The sequence below is a fragment of the Zeus faber genome (genome assembly GCF_960531495.2).
Source record: "Zeus faber genome assembly, chromosome: 18".
Taxonomy (NCBI): domain Eukaryota; kingdom Metazoa; phylum Chordata; class Actinopteri; order Zeiformes; family Zeidae; genus Zeus; species Zeus faber.
In genome coordinates, this window is record NC_137210.1 from 18,956,341 (window position 1) to 18,968,840 (window position 12,500).

Genomic DNA, 12,500 nt, shown 5'->3' on the forward strand with positions numbered 1-12,500 from the left:
TTTAAATAAAGTCATCACCAGCCTGCTTACCCCTTCTTGGCTTATTGGGAATAATTAATTTAGAGCTCCAATTAAGATGTTCCAATTAGTTTGGCATTTGCTCATTTGTTCAGGGATTTATCAAAAATGAACGACAGTGTATATATCATAGTACAGTATAACTGCAACATCAGCCATGACTATTCCTAATGTTTCTTATATTAAATATATTGCACAATGCTCAGCCTGCACTCAGACACCTTACATTAGACCCTACATAAGAATATATATAATTTATATATATATATATATATATATATATATACATATATTTCTTTATATTGCTTTGCCTATATCTCCATCAATGTGTATTTCATTGATGATTCCCATACTACATGTTATATATTAATTTTTTTATCAACTATACTTACATTTCCCTTTATCACTCCAATTCTGCCAATTATTGCTTATTCTCCATCCTTATGCAACTGCGGGCAAAAGGAGCTGATGAGTACAGTGTCAGATTATTCACACAGCAACCCATCCTGTGGCTGCAAAAATAACATTATTTCTGCAAACCATTAGTTGCAGCAGATGACAGGTCATTTTTAAATACGCTGCTTGTTGACTCGGACTGTCGGTGTTTCAGTCTCTCAGAGTTTGATGTGACTCACTAATTAACATAGTTACTGACAGGAGCTCTACAAGCGAGCGTGTGTGTGTGTGTGTGTGTGTGTGTGTGTGTGTGTGTGTGTGTGTGAGTGTGTGGTTGTCCATTTGGCCCTGTTCTCCAGAGGGAGCTAGTGGGAACAAACACAGGGTTGACAAAGAGGATGAGGAAGCAAGTGGCCCAGTAAGATGCATCAAGAGAGACAGACAGGTCGGCGGGCACATCCGCAGGTCTTGCATAACGTTGAGTACCGTGGTACTCCGCTATTGATCCAGTTTAACCCCATAGGAACCAGGCAGGGAGGGCTCAGCTCGCTATAATAATGGCAGATTAAAGGATGAAACCTAAGGAACACACTGTGGACGCACGGTGGACGCACGGTGGACGCACAGTGGACGCACAGCGCAGCGGCCATGCAGAGGAGCAGCTAGCGGCAGAGCCCCCGCACGGCATCACAGTATGAGCTGGTACCAAACCTCCCAGTAGCCCTGTAGTACTCGCGGCGAGCCTGGAATGTGCACGTGTGAATGGAAGACAGAGGAAAAGAGGAAAAGGCGCCAGTGTATGTGTGTATGTGTGTGTGTGCGTGTGTGTGTGTGTATACATGTGCTCGTGTGCCGGTTGTGATGGTTTGTGTGCAGGGATGAGCAGTAAGCAGCCTTCTCCGCCGTGCGTGTGTAGCCTTTGTGTGAGCCTGTCAGTGACGGTGCAGCGGAGTGCTGACTGAGTGCTTCACGTCGGGTACTCGGAGGACTCCTGGGTCTCTGCTGCTCCCTGCGGAGGAGGAGGAAGAGGAGGAAGGGGAGGAAGAGGAGGAGGGGGGGCGGAGGAACAGGAGGAGGCAGCGGAGGAGGGGGTGTTTGATGTGCACAGGACCGGACAGTGTAGGTCATGGCACCGCAAGTCCTCTGGAAGGCTCCTTTTTATTTATTTACGTGTTTGTTAATTCTCATGCTTGCGGCACGTTTACAGGGGAAGCGGTTTTGGCAGGAAGAGGATTTTCATGCCAAAGACTCGTAACGTCGGATCGCATGTGTCGCTGTGCAGTCATGCAGCAGTGATCTTGAAAGTGAATTGCAAACGGTGTATATTGTAGTGAGCTTATAAAACCCATATGGCCACGTATGTGTTTTTATACTAATAACTGTGTGTGTGTTACACTCAGGGGAGCGTGTAAGAGTTTTGGGTGTTCAGGGTGAATTCTGTTGGGAATGGTCTTGTACCCTTGGTATACAGGTTTCCTGCATCACCTTTTATTCGTTCACATTCTCTGTCAGAATTTGTATTAGAGAGACGAAATCACCACGCAGATGGCCTATTACTAAATATTAAACAGCTGTTTACTTATGTCACCTGCAGTCGTGCTTGTTAGACCTGAATGGAGGATCAATATCACAGGAACGTGTGAGCGATACTCACACTATATCATGGACATGCAACAGGACCACACAATTAGAGATGCACTCGACGTATTTATTTTTTTGGCATGTGAGAATTTATGTTTATTGTTCTGATTCCTGGTGCACCACGTTAGAGCTACCAGCTGGCGTTCAAACAGATCTGCCTTTTTATGAAGGATCGAGGCCGATTGCACATTCTTCATCGGGCTTGGCAAAATGTGACTTTTAGGAAATTGCCAGATGCCAGCTGCACAGCCTTTGGCATTTTATGGGGTGCGTTTATATAGCGCTTTTCTAGTCACAGGACTCAAAACGCATACCTCGCATTCACCAATCGATGGCGGCGGTGGTGGCAGGTGTGCAAGACGCACACCTGCTCATCGTGAGCAGTTAGGGGTTCAGTGTCAGTGCCAAGAGGAGCTGGGGATCGAACCAGGAAACCCCTGATTACTGGACGACCCATACTACCTCCTGAGCCACCGTCATCCCTCTAATTTGAGCTCTAAGTGAAATAAAAGATATATCTGAGCATTGCAATTCATATTGCATTGACAACAAAAGGCTAATTGCTCTTGGTAGTTGCATAAGTAATATGCAGAGCTTATTAGTCAAATTATGTCGTGATTTTCAGTGGTATAGGATAAAGTTGTCCATTAACCATCTTTGGTCGAATAGTTTTTCTGGAGATATCAAAATAATTTGAATCACAGTATTGTGTGCTTGTGTGTGTGTGTGTGTGTGTGATATCAATCCCAGAGATAGCTCTGTTTCATCAACAGAAAATTTCACGGTGGTTTTTGCGAGCGGAATGAACCCGGTGAACAAACAGCGCTCCACCGTTGCTTATTTACATCTCTCTATCATCCAGCTGAGTGAGCGTCGGCAGCGACGAGCGGGCTGAATCTCGACAGGAAGGCTGTGGCTTTCATTTGTAGAGCGTTGCGTGCGTCTACCTGCCCGCCTCTTGCGCGCTCCCCGTGCGCCCCGTGCCACCGCCACAGTGAATAGCAATGCATGCGGCGGGCAGGTAAGCCGTGCTGAATTCAAGATGAGCCCCTCCTGTAGCGCGTGCGCCGAGGACCAAAAGGAAGCCAGGCGCCTCAGCTCGACGGCACCACATACTGAGATGAGCTGTTCGGAGGCGTGCCGTAAAACATCAGCTTTGAGTGTTGTTGAGTGCCGGGATGGAGAGAAAGAAACAAAATTAAACAGGCGAAGACTTGCTAAAGAGAAATTTGCAATCTTCTCCTGCGGGTTCGGAGCAACAGGATGTGAATTTGTAATGAAAAGTGCAAATCAACGACTGGATGAAGAGGGAGATTTAATTGTATCAAATGGAAGGAAAATGTCAATGCTCAGTGTTTTAAATTTGGACATTTTCTCTCTCCAAATTCATGTTGACGGAATCATTTTTTATAAATTTTACTCAACTCCCTCTAGTCTCTAACCTGGCATCGTCGGATCAATTCGCAAATGCGCATTAGTCTGGAATCTCTCCAACGAAGGGGCATTACCAACGGGCGCAGACCAAAATGTCTCTTGACGCAATTGGATAGACCTACAACCAATCAGAGCATTGGATAGACCTACAACCAATCAGAGCATTGGACAGACCTACAACAAATCAGAGCATTGGACAGACCTACAACCAATCAGAGCACTGGATAGACCTACAACCAATCAGGGCAACGAAACGAGTGACGTAGCGCTGAGCGAGTGAGTTGTTAAATAAAACTTGCACCAGATCCTGTGGGAAGTTGGGCAAACACGTCCTTCTTATCAACAAAAAAGCTTTTTAGAGAAAAGGTACCGGCCAGTTCATTTAATACTATGGTGATAGCGGATTCAACAGACCGTTCCACATCAGGCGCAGCCATCTTCATCATCGCGGTATCAAACCCGCCCATATTAGATAAACGGTTGAGATTTGCCCAACTCTGGCAAGGTCGGGTGGACAGACGTACTCTGCAGAGGGAATGACTCATGAGCTGCAGATTGGTCCGCTTCCCAGACTACCTGTCTCTTTTTTTTTCCCCATACAAATTCATGACAAAACGGGCCATCTCGGATTTAAGTTTCAATGTTAACAGCCTTGTTGTAATGCTTTGAACCAGGTGAGGAGGCTAAAGTGCTGCTGTTAGGCTTCACATTGTCCCTAAAATATTGTTGATTTTCTCGGTTCAGGGTCCAGCGAACTCATCCATGTTCCACATTATGAAATGAGACCTGATGCACGGCCTCAAAATGTTATTCATTCTCTGTTTTGACCATTTCTGCAGCGCTGAGCTCATAACTATCACAAAGGTTGTTAACGGCTCTCTGGTAGTAGATCCCTTTGGCTTAACAGCGTGTAGATGCCTTTATCCGACCAATTCTGCTGGCTAAATTCTACTACGGCGAGTTACGCCTTAGGGATGCGGGTAGACGTACTTCACAGAAACGGCGCCGAGACACTGTGCAGTAGGGTCGCCTGAATATTATTGACTTGTGGCCTCTCTGAGATTTCAGGGCAATTAGGTTCTTAAGAGCTTACGGGACAAAGCTGGAAACGGGGTTAATTCAGATTAGACAAGTCTCCACTATGGTGTGTATAAGGACCACCAGACCCATTTATTATCCTAACACTTGTGGGATAATAAGCTATAATCAGACTCGTCAGAGCTATTTCATATGTTGAAGGAAGGAAAAGCCCGGAGTGTAATTGGGTGTCATGATTGGGTCATATTTACGACTGGGGTCACGATATTAAACAAACTCCAAAATGGGCAACACTTCAAATGCATAAATATGGAATTACACAGAAAAAAAAACATTTAGACTCTTTAGGCTTTGATTTCAATGATTATACAATGCGTAATCACAAGCCCCCAGTGTGAGTTGTGACTATATAATCTCTCATATCCTATTGTCCGTCCATCATATGGCTGTGATGTTGCCAGTGTCAGCTTTAATTTTGGGAGCCGTCCATTTCCTCAGTGCAATATGAAGTCTTTCATCGGCCCTGCGCCTTCGGTGCCAGTCTGACTTAGACTTCCGATGTCTTTTGTGTCATCAAGCGAGGCCATCTGCTAGAACAAAGCACATTGTCAGCACACAGATTACTGAGGGGACAGAAGGCTGGTATAGGAAGTGCTCTGTTTTCCAGCCATTAGACTGATCCATTGATATTTCTCACCATCTCTCTCCATGGCGGCAATTGTCTCTCGCGAAAGCCATCTAATATGCTGGTGTGTGGCTGTGAAGCAATGGAGTGAGGGTGCTTAACAGAAGCAACAAATCACGCGCTGGATAGAGGGGGCAGGTATACTAGGTATACTACTACTATACTACGTACCAACCCAACCCATCAGGGGTTTGGTGCAACTGTCTCAGAGTACACTGTAGGTTCTCTGGGAGCCAGCACGCCACGGGCGCGCCTGGTGAACTGGAAAGCTTTTGGGACGTCTTTTTATTCTTCCCTGATAGCTCCCCTGCTGGGCAGCAGAACAGCAGACCTGGTGGGCAGTCTCTGACAGCGATGGCATCTGCACAGAGAGAGTGGAAAAAGGTAAACAAGGCTTTTAACGGCCTCATTAGATAGAATGCTCGAGCAGAGCAGGAGCCGGAGAATTGCTGTTGCTCTGTGAAATTTCTCTCTAAAAGCATCCCGGGTGAAATAACTCTGAAGGACAAAGGTAGAAAAGTCTTGAACATACAGTCATTGTGCTGATTTTGTCCGTGATGAAAGTTTTCAAATACTAATTATTTTATGAATACAAAGCTGGACATGATGTAGTTGATAATTGGAAGAATAGCATGAAATGAGTGGAGCGTGCATGTACCAACAAGAGGCTTCTACTGTCAGATGAGGATTTTAACAACAATGCATTAGACGCTCCCAGAACTCCACACACTTAAACCTGTATGGTGCTTAGGTTGTATTTCAACATTTCAGAAGGTCCAACCCAATCCAGTCCAATCCAAATGTATTTATAATGCACATTTAAGACAGTTGACCAAAGTGCTGTAAAATCAGACACAGCAAAAACCATAGAACAACACAATAAAAACACAAAGACCAGTTCAAAAGGCAAAGAGCAATAAAACAATAAAAGCAATAAGAACATAAGAATAAGTTAGGCAACTCATACCGAGTTAAAGGGTCAAGGAAAAAACGTGTGTTTCAAGATGGGACTTATAAACAGGCAGTATAGGGGCCAGCCTAACGTACAGACGCAAATTGTTCCAGAGTTTGAGGGGCTACGGTACAACCGTAAAGGCGCGGTCTCCCCTGTGCTTCACCCGTGGTTTTGGAAAACCAGAAGGCTACTGGTCAGCGGACCTGAATGGCCTCGACGGAACGTGTGGTTGTAAAAGGTCAGAGATATAGGTTGGAGCGAGCCCGATTTGTAGGCAAACAATAAAATCTCGAAAATCAATCCCAACCTGTACACTGAGCCAGCGAAGGGAAGCCACTGCGGGGGATTTGTGCTGCCGCTTGCGTTTCCCCGTTGAAGGACCAGCTGCAGCATTCTGGACCGACTGCAGGCGTGAGAGGGAGGCGTGGCGAACACCGACACAAAGGGCATTACAGTAGTCAAGCCGGGTCAAGACTTGGTCATCGTCTCCTTCAATGAAGAAAGGAGTTAAAGTAAAAAAAACAAAAACAACAACCTGGAAGGGCACTTTGGGGGTCTTTTTAATCTTTTGTAATTGTATACTCCATGTCAAAACCATATTGATGTAACATATATCTTTTGCGGTGGAATTTTTCCCTGACTGCACTGGCTGTTGACTGTGTGCCCCACTGCGTCTCCTCGAGCCTCCAACGAAGAGGTAGTCATTTGAAGAGCCTTCCCCCATTTTGTATCGGCAGACACACATGCTCCTTATTCAATTAGGTCTGGCCGCATGCAGCCCTGTGATTTATGTATGGTGAATTTCATTTAGAGCTTTTGACGGTGACGATCAGATGTTCATCGTTAGGAACGCTGCAAGATGCTGGCGAGGGGTGAATACCCTCTTTCTCACCCCTCTGTCCGCCCACCCTCTCAGAGGTTAGAATTCCTTTGACCGCTCCGCATGCATGTGGGTATTAGTATGCACGCGTGTGCGCAGACATGGTTTCTTACCTTCTGCGCTGCAGCTGGGTGTAGTAAATATTAGCTTTTCAAATGAACATGGGCCACCCTCAGATATTTAAAGACCAAAATTGAGAGGCTTTCTTTTTTCGCTTGGCAGGCCGCTCCAAACCAGCAGCAGACAGCTTGGTTACATTCGACAAACATTAGGTAACCATTGACTTGGGCCTGCATCTCCTACCACAGCTCATTTTGGACTTCTTGGCTCGCCGAGGAAAAGGGCGTCGGGTTCACCTTGACTGCAAACAAACATTAGATATTACCACGGATGCCTGCTGCTTCAGATATTATACCTCTGGGTTATGCCTGGTTGTTTTGATTATGAAGCAACAAACACATCAGGCGTTTGCCGGATGATATGCCAGTTTGAGAAATAAAACCTTGAGAGCTCCCTTTTTCCACAGAAAGGCAAAGTGTATGTCGTTTGCTTTGTATGCCGTGTGCATCTCCGGGACTTCTCTTCCTCTCCCGTAAGACAGCCAGAGAGACAGGCGGAGGGGAGGAATCCTAGCGGTAGATGCTTGCCGCAGGCATGCTGAAAATGAGATCTTGAGGAGATGTTGGGAGGCACTGTCATTATTTCCATGAGATGCCCACTCAGGGACATTTTGTTAGGCAACACAGAATGCATTTAGAGGCAGGCATGTACTGTAGGTTTGATTTCCGTCAACCACGTGTACAAGGAGATTAAAAAAAAAAAAAAAAAAGCAGGGAGCTGGAGTCGGGTTGGGGAAGGAGAATGTATAGGTGAAGTACTGGTGTAATTGTTTAAGAAATCCCAGAGTGAAACCTCTCAGCGTCCGTCTCACCAGATGCCCTCGCCAGGTCTCTTGCTCTTGCTCATTCTCTGTCAATGGATCCTTTTTATGACCCTTATGTAATTGGTGTAGAGGACAGCGTCCCTTTAGATATGTACGGTTTCCTTCAACCCCATGTTTGTGTTATTACTCAGGGTTTTGTGTTTACACTCACATGAATCACTAAGAGCACAATAGAGCACTTGGTCGCTGGAGTTCACTGGATATTTAGCTAGATGCTGTGGAATCGGTGAATGGAGCTTTCATCAGTCAAATTCTGCAACAATTTTGAGGGTGGTTTTGAAGTTTTGGGTTGGCCTTAAACGACTATCCACTTTTGGATTGCAGAGAGTCTTTTACTATTTTGAAAAAGGTAATGTATTTTAGCGGTGCCAACGAATTTCATGGTCCTGTCTTTGTTTGCCTACTGGCTACCCAGGGACATCTTTCATCAAACCACTCAAGGGTTACCAATTTGAGAGAGAAAAAGTTTTACAGGGTACCTCATAATGGGATGAATGGAAAATAATCCCTTTCTCTCTGCTATAGTGGGCATCAGAGGGTGAATTGGACGGTATCCCCACTAAAATTATGCTAAACCAGTTTCCACTGAATGCCGAAAACCATTTATTCTGGGCCATTAGGAGATAATTATTGATATGTAATCCAAATAGATTTGACATCCATTTTTGTTGTTCAAAAAGCAGAAAATATTTAATAACACGCTTAATATATTTTTACTGGGGATTGTAGCAGTTCCCCTGCCACACGCCACCTGAGTGGCTTTTCTAGGGGCTCACCGACACAGAGACACAGGCTGTGTTGGAACAAACACACCAGTTTACTGGTGAGGGTGGCAAGATGGAACAAGCCAGGAGCAGATGAAAAGTCCTCATGACAAAGGCTCTCCCTGGGTGTGTGTGGGCGTGGATGATTTTAATCTGTGTTCCTTTGGTTGCACTGATGAACAACAGGTGCACAGCCACCCCTGCTCCTGGGCCCGATTAACTTATTAACTAGACCCATGGCAGGTGTTGCTGCTTAAATTAGGCCCCGCAACAGCCCCACACATCATACCTCCAACACCAAACTAAGGCCAGAGAGAATACCTTTCCAAAGCCTAAAGCCTAAAAACTATTCCCCCTCTAAGCAAGCAAGCAAAAAAAAAAAAAAAAAAAACATTAACTCAAGTAGCGGAAACAGGGTTCCCATACCTAACAAAACAAACAACCGGACTAGGTTTAGCATACCTAACAATAAAACGACCGGACTCTGAAACAGCGTAACCATACCTTAAACAACCACAATAACAAACAAAAGTGCTCAAAAAAACGAACCCAGTCCCCTTTTCAGGAGACCTGGAACCTCAGAAAAGCACAGTCCATGAGGTACCCCTCCTTCAGGGCGAAAAAGACAGGGCCCCTTCCGGAGCGCGGCGCCTTTGGCCACTGTGCTGACTGGTGGAGGCGCAGCCGGGATTGGCTGTGGAGAGGTGGCCTGGCTGCTGGGCGGCTGATGGTCCTGGCGGTGGCTGCTTGGAGGAGTCGCTAGCTGGGGTTACCCATGGTGGCTGCTGCGGCTGCTTCTCCCCCTCTCCTCCGCTGGACATCGGCCGTGTGCTGCTGCTGCCAGTCGGGAGAGGGCTGGTGCTGTGGCTGGAGGCGTTACATCTGACACCCAAGTTCCGGTGTGCGTATCAAACTCACAAGTAATTCCAACTGAACTACTGCTTGGGAGCTTCCTTTGTTATCTAAATGATCACGTGAATGATGACGTTTGAAGCAGCTGCTGCTTCGTCCCCTCAGTAAATCACATGACTGCACCGGTTTTGAAACTGTGGCGGGCTAATGGGGCTCATAATAATAATTGCTAAATATATTTCACAATACATCCCCGAATCACTGAGTTACCTCTGCCCAATGACGGAATGACAGTCTGTCCATGATCACTTTCCGGATCTGCTTAAAACCTGAGCCTTTTTATTCTTCTGTACTTGCATTGACTGTCAAAAAATATTCCCTCTCACACTCAAGTTTTTACTATCGAGTTTAAAACATATTGAAAAACAGAAGTCAATGAACAAGTATGAGTAGATGACACACGGGGAAATTAACTCAGGGCTTTTGTGCAAGAGGGCAAACCAATACTTACTACACTATATGTGCCACACTTCAGTTAGTGCGTTGATATATATATATACACTCAGTAGGCGCCAGGTTTGTTGTGCTACATTTATTGCATCAGCAGATGTCACCACTGTGAATGAAGCTTCGAGTAGTTTCAATGCAGTGGTTCAAAAAGGTTAAACCACGTTTTACCATCACTAGCTGTGGCTGCTGGTGGCTCCAGTGCATGTTCGGCCGGCCCTTCCTTTCTTTTTTTTTTTTTTAATCTGTGCTGTCAGCATGCTGGACATACAACACAGAGTATTTGTGTGCTATTGCATCTAGGACAGAGTTAGTCTGCAAGTGGAGTTCAAGTTCTCAACCTGCAATGCAACTCTTTATTCATTCTTAAATCATCAAGAACTGCTGCAATAACTCTGTCCTGTGGATGACCTGTAGGATGACGAGAACACAGTTTTTTGGTTATAGAGAACCACCACCAACCTCCCTCTTTGGAGAGGTACAGTATATATCATGTTTGAGTCTATAAACAACTGATCGCTACTCCAAGAGGGGGACAATCACCACAGTTGTGACAAAAAAATAGAAACAAACAACATTTACACAAAAACATAAACATTGGACGACAACATGTATTGAAAAAACAGTTAATTAGGTCCAGGAAAACTGGAACTACAACTGGTCACGTGGCCTCTTCCTGTCATAGTTATTGGCAGTAAATGAGGGAGGAAAGGAGAGGAATGCAACCAGGAGGGTGCTGGGGTGCACTCCAAGCAGGCGTGGTGGTGTGTCCGTGTGTGATGGGACCGCCTGTATGTGTTTGTGTGTGTGTGTATGTGTTTTTGTGTGTGTGTGTGTGTGTGTGTAAGATGTCCACTGGTGAGTGTACATGACTTATCCCCATTGGTACTGGTGTAGAAGGTCGGTGTTATGTCGCGGCGCCTCCACGCAGCGGAAAGGGCCCCTCGGCCGGCCCCTTCTGTGTCCTTTCCCCGTGCCGGGGGCCCCATATTGGGCGCCAGGGTAGCAGTTCCGCCTGATGGCTGATTTCAACCTGTGTTCCTTTGATTGCTCCGATGAACAACAGGTGCACAGCCACCCCTGATGCTGGGCCCAATTCACTGGTTAACTAGACTCAATGCAGGTGTGGCTGCTTAAAATCACACCACCCCCACACCACAGGGATACTCTCGGATATGAGACCTTTTTTGACCTGATAACTGACTGATATCCAATGCCAGTTTTGGAAATTATATATCCATCGTTTTTATTTGTGTTCTATCGTTATTTATTGAGATTATTATTGAACCATTAATTTAAAATAAATTAATCGTGTCCTGCCAATCTCTCCATTCATTTCCTAAGCTCTTATCCTTCAGTCTCAGTAGATATACTGTATGTTCTATTGGGTGTTTCTCTCTCCTTCCTTTTCCTGTAGGAGAGACAGCTTTTGGGAGACGGTCCCTTAGCGGTGTGGCTTGCGCCCTGCCAGCTCCCCTGCTTTTTAAATCAGCAGCTCTCACTGCGGAGCCGGGCGCACTCACGTTAATGTAGTTGTTAACAGCTTGCGGTCGCCGGGCGGTTTGTGTGGCTTCGCTCGCCGGGCGGACGAGCTCACGAGAGAGAGAGAGAGAGAGAGAGAGAGAGAAAGAGAGAGAGAGCGAGAGAGAGAGAGAGAGAGAGAGACTGTTTGGTAGCACCAGGGATGGGAAATGGCAGGAGGGAGAGGGAGTCCTGTCTGTCTGTCTCCATGTGTCCCTGGGCTTCAGAAACAACTGATGTCTGTCAGGTTGCACGCCTGTGGATGTAGACAGAAATGCGCGCACACGCACACCTCCTGATGGTTTTACTTTTTAACGGCTCTAAATTAACTTCTGCAAACAGATTTTGTCACAGGTGTTAGACCTGTAGGCACAATTGGTAGAGGCAATTATGTATTTTTTTTTTTTTCACTTTCTTGCATTCTGTCTTGAGCTTCTGCACACACACACACACACACACACACACACACACACACACACACACACACACACCCCTTACCTTTAGAGTTTTAACCATCATGTGGCCTTCAAGTACAGTGCATTTTGTAACTGTAATGTAAAAATCAGCACAGACCATTTTGTCTTTTCTTTTGTTTTCTAAATTGTATTCTTATTCTTATTATTATTTGAACTGTGAGGCACCGATCATTTGGGATCAAATTCCTATCCAGACTCCTATCTTTCAATCTATGTAAAGGAACTTGGGAAATAAATTAGATTTTGATTCACCAGATGATACAGAGCAAAGCAGTTGGCTGGACCAACCCTTGTTTGAGTGTACCATTATGTGCACACACGCAATGGAGGAAGGACTTCTTTCACACACCGTATACACATCTCTGATGTACAGTAGCTATCTTCAAGAGT

The 12,500-nt window shown here is 45.6% G+C and overlaps 1 protein-coding gene across 2 annotated transcripts in view; it reads left to right on the forward strand.

Moving 5' to 3' along the window:
• The window catches only part of igf2bp2a (insulin-like growth factor 2 mRNA binding protein 2a), a 49,476-nt gene that overhangs the window by 15,832 nt on the left and 21,144 nt on the right, over positions 1–12,500 (forward strand). The window lies entirely within an intron of this gene.